This window comes from Procambarus clarkii, chromosome 26, assembly GCF_040958095.1.
Source record: "Procambarus clarkii isolate CNS0578487 chromosome 26, FALCON_Pclarkii_2.0, whole genome shotgun sequence".
In the NCBI taxonomy this organism is placed as follows: Eukaryota; Metazoa; Arthropoda; class Malacostraca; order Decapoda; family Cambaridae; genus Procambarus; species Procambarus clarkii.
The window spans coordinates 43,754,187-43,761,334 of NC_091175.1; positions in this window are offsets into that span (position 1 = coordinate 43,754,187).

The following is a 7,148-nucleotide window of genomic DNA, read 5'->3' on the forward strand; positions in this document are numbered from 1 at the left end:
GACAGTATTGGGCAGCGCCACTCATCTTGTGAGTGGAAACACCGCCATAGTGACAGTATTGGGCAGCGCCACTCATCCTGTGAGTGGACACACCGCCATAGTGACAGTATTGGGCAGCGTCACTCATCTTGTGAGTGGATACACCGCCATAGCAGCATGTACAACACTCCCCAAAAGGAAGAAAACCCGCTGGGTTGTTCATCCTGTCACTTGTACCCAGACACAGCTGGGACTTGCTTAACTGTCTAAAGTGAACAGCTCCACAAACAAGAAGATTAACATCTGTCAACCCTTAAAAGCTTACGTTATCTTGCCCCCCTCCCCGCTCAGCTCGTTGTCGCCGTCTGGGGGCTTAGTGGGCGGCTGCCGGAGTGTGATGCTCCTTGGGACAGTCCTCTGTCCTTTTCTAGCCTTGTGCTCCTGCTGCCGTCCTCTCCAATTCTGCTGGGCATCTTTTCCTTTTCCTTCTGTTTCGTTTTTCTCCCCCCTCTTCTCCTATCTGCTTGCCGTTTCCTGCCGACCTTTTGCTCGTTCTGGTTCTTCCCTTGGACTTCTTCTACTTTGACGCTTGAGGAGGCATACTCATGCACCCGTAGAACTGCAGTACCCGACGTCGAGAGCGAGGGGAACCTTTTATTGTCAATCCCCACTTCGTCACTGAACCCGATCTCGACGGACTGTCGGTTTCTTAAGGTGGCGTTTGTGGGGCGTATACTCACGACGCACCCCTAGGAGGCCCCGACAAGATCGGCGATAGCTTCTTGTTGGGTGTCCTGCCTCTAATTGTGGCTCCATGGTGGGTGTGGGGGCACATTCGTGAGTGAATTCGTAATTTCGTCAGGATGATAACCCCTGTTTCGGCTGCTTCTGGCTTACCTTTTCAGGCTCGTGGGGTGGGCGACCAAGCCCCCGAGTCGGTCCGTATTGGAAGACCGGGCTCTGTAGCCTCCGCTGCATTGGGCCCCGACCTTGCTCCTCCTTTGGCCTCTCTGACTCCTTCCCCTGGCTCCCCTCCCTCCTCTGTGGTTGGGTCGAGCCCCAAGCCCCGAGTGGTGACTACCTCGTCCCCTGGCGCGGCTCCTTCTCTAGTTGTAACTACTGCGCCTTTTAACCCCTCTCTCTCTGGGGGTTCTCACCGCCGTTCTCGTCACGGCCGCCCTCGCTCGATTCCTTCCAGTTCTGCTACCTATCAAGCCTTGTTTGGTCCCGCTTCGTGGGCCAAATATTTTGATCTCCTCCCTCTTGATTCTGCGCCTCCTGACGATTTCTCCCTTCATCGACATCTCATTGATTCCGTGGATGCCTCCATTACTTTTAACCCCACTCGTCTCGGTACGCGTGTCGTTGCTGCTCCTTCTCAGGATGCTGCTTCCCGCTTGGCTGCCTTATCCTGCCTTGGCGAGACCCCCGTTCGGGTCTCGAAGAACGTTCAGTTGAATGCCAGTGTTGGCACTATTTTGCTCCCGCCCCATGTTGCGACCGGTGTTCGGGACCTACGCGACTGCCACGACGATATTCGACATATCCTCGCTGCCCAGGGCCATTCTATTCTCCAGGTGGACACGTTTACTCGTCCCCCTCGTGGTAGTCGCCGTCAACCCCTCCGGGTTGTGAAGATTACCTTTGATGGTAGGACCCTTCCACCCTCTGTCATTCTTGCTGGTGCCAGGTGCTCTGTCCAGGAGTACATTCCTTCTCCTCGGCTCTGCAACAAGTGCTGGAGGTTTGGGCATGGTGCCCTCCGCTGCTCCGGGACTGTCTCTCTCTGTCCTTTGTGTGGTGGCGAAGGTCACTCTAAGTCGGAGTGCGCTTCTCCCCAGGCTCGTTGCCTCAACTGCGGTGAGGCCCATCCTACCTTCTCCCGTGCGTGTGTCCATTACAAGCTTGAGGCAGCCGTCCTCAACTTGAAGCACCGGGAGCGTTTATCTTTTCCTGAGGCGAGGCGCCAGGTTCGCCGGCTCCCGCCTTATGCTAATATCTCTTATGCTCGCGTGTTGCGCTCTTCCTCTCCTCGTCCTTCCCGCCTTCTTCAGACTCACAACCGTTTCCAGGCCTTGGACCCTGATGCGCCCACTGCCCCCTCCTCTGTCCCTTTGGGGTCTCTCCCGAAGGATCCTCCTCCTGGTCCTCTGTCTGGGGTTCCCCTTCCTTCTACCTGGTCTGTCGTGTCTTCTGTGTCTCCTTCCTCGTCCCCCTCCGATCCTCCTTCCCATCCTCTTCCTCCATCTATCGGCTCTCCCCGCCGCCTGTCGGTGCGGGCGGATGTCCATCGCTCTCCTAACGGCCGTCGTGTGTGCTCTCGTTCGGCTTCTCCTGTTGAGACACTGGAATCCGTTGCCCGGTACGTAGTTGCTGGGACACCGGTCTCTTTAAGTCAGAAGCGTAAGCCTGGCTCCTCTCCTTCCTCTTCCCCGGCGGGTAAGAAGGCTTCGCTTTCTTCCTCAGCTCCTCCTTCTGGCTCTGTTGCCCCTTCCACTCCCGTTTCAGTGCTTGCGCCCCCTGTTCCTGCTATGGAGGTTTCTTTGGCCCCTGCTTCCCTTTCGGTTGCTGCTCTTGCTGGGGTGCGCTCCTCTCTTTCTACTCCCCCTCTTCCTGCTGCTGTCCTTGACTGCTCCTCTCCGTTGTCTCCTCCTCCTCCTCCTCCTCCTCCTCCTCCTCCTCCTCCTCCTCCGGACCCTGCCCGCCCACCTCTGACCTGTTCTCCCGTTTCCTTCCCTCCGTCTTTGCTCAGTTTACCCATGCCCCCTAACCCTGACTTTGCTGACCCTGATCCCGACCCTGATATTCTTTAACGTGCTCTGTTGGTCTTTCGCCTTTGTTTCTTCCTTGTTCTCTGTTTTTGTCCTTTCTCTTCTCGTCGTTGTCCATTCTTCAATGGAACGTTCGAGGTTATTACGCCAATTTCCTCGAACTCCAACTTCTGGTTTCGCGGTTTTCGCCCCTTTGTGTCTGTCTCCAGGAGCCGATGCTTGGTGCTCGTCCTGGTCGTTTTCGTGGCTATTCCTTTCTCTCCCCCCCCCCAGCCATTGCTGGGGCTTCTAATTCTTCTGCTCTCTTGATTCGGGCTGATGTTCCCTTTGTTCCTTTACTTTTTCCTTCGCCTCTCCATTGTTCTGCTGCTCGTATCTTTGTGGGGAAATGGTACACAGTTTGTTCCATTTATCTCCCCCGAGTGTCCCGCTCTCTCTTCCTGATTTGAAACACCTCCTAGACTCCTTGCCGGAGCCTGTGCTCCTGCTGGGTGACTTCGATTGTCGTCATTCTCTTTGGGGTGACGTTCTGACGAATACCCGGGGTCGCCTCCTTGAGCCGTTTCTCCTCTCTTCTTCCCTGTCTCTTCTGAATTCTGGTGAGCCCACTCATTTGGACTCTCGAACTCGCACCCTTTCTTGTCTTGATCTTTCTCTCTGCTCTTCTTCTCTTTACTTAGATTTCACATGGCAGGTTCTTGATGACCTCCATGGAAGTGATCATTTCCCCATCCTTGTTTCCTTTTTCTCTTTTCGCCCTTCCCTCTCTTTCCCTAGGTGGCAGTTTGCTAAGGCGGACTGGACCCTATTTTCCCTCAGTGCTACTCTCTCTGACCTCTCCCTTCTGCCCCTCTCTCGCGCTCTCCTCCTTTTTCATGACACTGTCTTCGACGCTGCCCTCCGCTCTATTCCTCGCTCTTCCTCTCGGGGTCCACGGAAGTGCGTTCCCTGGTGGAATGCGGACTGTGCTCGGGCTGTCCGCTGTAAGCGTGCAGCCTGGAAGAAGCACCGCCGTAGGCAGACGACCGATTCTTTTTTTTTCTTTCGGAAAGCGAGTGCGGTGGCCCGTAGGGCCATCCGTACGGCTAAACGTGAATGTTGGGCATCTTATGTCTCGACAATTACGTCCGAAACCCCTCTGGCCCAGATCTGGAAGCGTATCCGCAAGATAGCGGGTAAGTTCGTTCCCGATGTTTCACCGGTCCTTCACCTCCATGATACTCTTGTGGCGGACCCGTTGCAGGTCGCTTCCGAACTGGGTTCCCACTTTTCTTCTGTTAGCTCTGGTCTTCATCTTCCCCAATCTTTCCTTCTTCGTAAACCTGTCCTTGAGTCTCGTCCTTTAGATTTCTGCACTCATCTTCAGCTTCCCTATAATGATCCCTTCTCTCTGAACTTCGTTCTGCCCTGGCCCTCTGTGGTTCTACGGCGGCGGGCTCCGATGGTATTCATTATGAGATGCTTCGCCATCTCCCTCCGAGCACGTCTCAGTATTTACTGAGTCTGTATAATCGGATCTGGGAGTCGTCGTCAGTCCCTGAGGACTGGCTCGATGCCGTTGTCCTCCCTGTTCGCAAACCGGGGTCTCTGGGTACTTCCCCTAAGGACTTTCGCCCTATTGCTCTCACAAGTTGTGTCTGCAAACTCTTTGAACGTATGGTTAACGTTCGTCTGATGTGGTTCCTGGAACACCATCACCTCCTCTCCCCTTCTCAATTTGGTTTCCGCAAGTGCCGCAGCACGACAGATGTCCTGGTGAACTTGGAGGTCTATATACGTACTGCTTTTGCTGCGAAGACCTCCGTTGTTGCCGTCCTTTTTGACCTAGAAAAGGCTTACGACACCACTTGGCGTTATCATATCCTATCTCAACTTCATTCTTTTGGCCTTCGTGGTCATCTCCCTCTCTTTCTCCGCAGCTTCCTCTCTCGTCGTTCCTTTCGGGTGCGCCTTGGTACCGCTCTCTCTCCCTCTTTTCAGCAATACGAAGGTGTGCCCCAGGGTAGTGTTCTGAGCACTACTCTTTTTCTGGTTGCCCTCAATGGTCTTCTTTCCTCTCTTCCTTCTGGTGTCTTCTCCGCTCTCTATGTCGATGATCTTACCCTTTGTTGTCAGGGTGATGATTCGCCTCTCCTTCAACGCCGGCTTCAACTTGCGATTGATGCCGTGTCGTCTTGGGCCACAGGTCATGGCTTCAAGTTCTCTACTTCTAAGACTTGTGCCATGACTTTTACGCGGAAACGGGTTGTTCTTCGTCCCTCTTTGTCACTTTATGGTCATCCCCTTGAATACAAAGATTCCGCGAAGCTTTTGGGGTTATTCCTTGACACTTGTTTGTCTTGGTCTCCCCATATCTCTTACCTCCGTGTTGAGTGCTCTAAGTCCCTTACCCTCCTTCGGGTCTTGTCCCATACTTCTTGGGGGGCAGATAGGCGCACTCTCCTTGCTTTACATTCCTCTCTCGTCCTGTCTAAGCTCGATTATGGTTGCCCTGCTTACTCGTCTGCTTCGCCTTCTACTCTTCGCCGTCTTGATGCTTTGCACCATACTGGGTTGCGCCTCAGTTCTGGTGCCTTTCGTTCGACTCCCGTCCTTAGCTTGTATGTTGACACTGGCTTCCTGTCTCTCCAGGACCGCCGTGATCGCTACTGTCTTCGCTATCTTGCGCGGTCCTTGCAACATCCTTCCTCTCGTCTCTGTCGTGCTTTAACTTTTACCCCTCCTGCGGTTCCTGTTCCTCTTCACCACCTCCCTCTTTCTGTCCGGTTATCTCGCCTGCAGGATTCTCTTTCCGTTCGTATTTCTGATGTTTCTCCTCGTGTTGTTCCTTCTTTGCCCCCGTGGAGGGTCCCTCTTCCGCGGTTTTGTACATCCTTGACTCGTATCACTAAAGCTTTTACCCCTCCTACAGTTCTAAAACGCCTTTTCCTCGAGCACTTTTCTTCTCACTCCCGCTCCGTTTCTGTCTTCACCGATGGGTCTAAGTCAGCGGACGGTGTTGGCTACTCTGTTGTTTTTCCTGATCGCACTTATATGTGTCGCTTGCCTCCGGAGACTAGCATCTTTACAGCGGAACTTTATGCTATTCTCTATGCTCTTCGTCTCCTGCTTTCTCGTTGTCAGTCTTCCTTTGTGGTTGTTGTTGACTCTCGTAGTGCCCTCATGGCTCTCGGGTGCTTTAATCCAGTTCATCCGGTAGTTGTCGAGATCCAGCATTGGCTGTTTCTCGTTCACAGTAAATTTAAGTCGGTTGAGTTTTGTTGGGTTCCCAGCCATATTGGCGTGTCTTTAAATGAGCGTGCGGATGCTGCCGCTAAGGAAGCTGTCCGCTCTTGTCCCATCTCTCGTAAAGGCATTCCGTATTCCGACTTTTACCCGGTTATCCATTCCTCAGTCCTTGCCCGTTGGCAGGCTTCTTGGTTGTCTGTTACTGGTAACAAGCTACGTACTCTTAAATGTTGTGTTTCCTCGTGGCCGTCCTCCTTCCACCGTAACCGGCGGTGGGAAACAGCTCTAGCGAGGTTGCGTATTGGCCATACTCGCTTAACCCATGGTCACTTGATGGAGCGCCGCCCTGCTCCTTATTGTCCTAGTTGCATTGTCCCTCTTACGGTCGTGCATGTCCTTCTTGAATGTCCTGACTTCCAGGACGAGCGTGTGTCTTGCTTTCCGACCGCCCCTCGCGGTCACCTGTCCCTCGATAGAATTCTTGGTGACTCGGATACTTTTGATATCGTTCGCCTTATGCGTTTTTGTTCTCGTATTGGCATCCTTGGTGATATTTAGCGCCCTCTGATTATTTTGCGTATTTGATGGTGCTACATAGCCTTCCCGGTTTGGTGCCTTCTTTTGATAATTACTTACTTGTCACGGTGATGTTGCCTGATAATACCTCTAATTTGTAGTTGAGTCTTGGGTATGAAGTATTCAATATGGTCTCCTTCAGCGCCTTCAGCAGCCAGCACATCTGCTCGTTCATTCCCACATATTCCAACATGGGAGGGGATCCACAGAAACTTGATGACTCTTCCCTGATTGGTAAGTACTCTCACAGCTCTCTTGATTTCAGCGACTATTGCAAGATTTTCTGCCTGATTTTTACTTAGGCTTTGCAGTGCTGCTTTTGAATCGGTGCAAATCACTGCACCATTAGTGTTCCGTTCAAGAAACCTTAACGCCATAACAATGGCAGTTAGCTCTGCTTGCGTTGAAGAGGCATAGTTCTCAATACGTGCTTTTTCTTCATTTCTGCGTTGGAAGGTATTATCCTTGATTACCGTGTATGCTGCACCAGCCCTGCCATTGATAGGATTAGATGACCCGTCAGTGTAGATTTGATCTAGTTCATCTCCGGCTTCTTTATAAATGTCCTCGAGATACTTGTGCCTCATTTCTTGT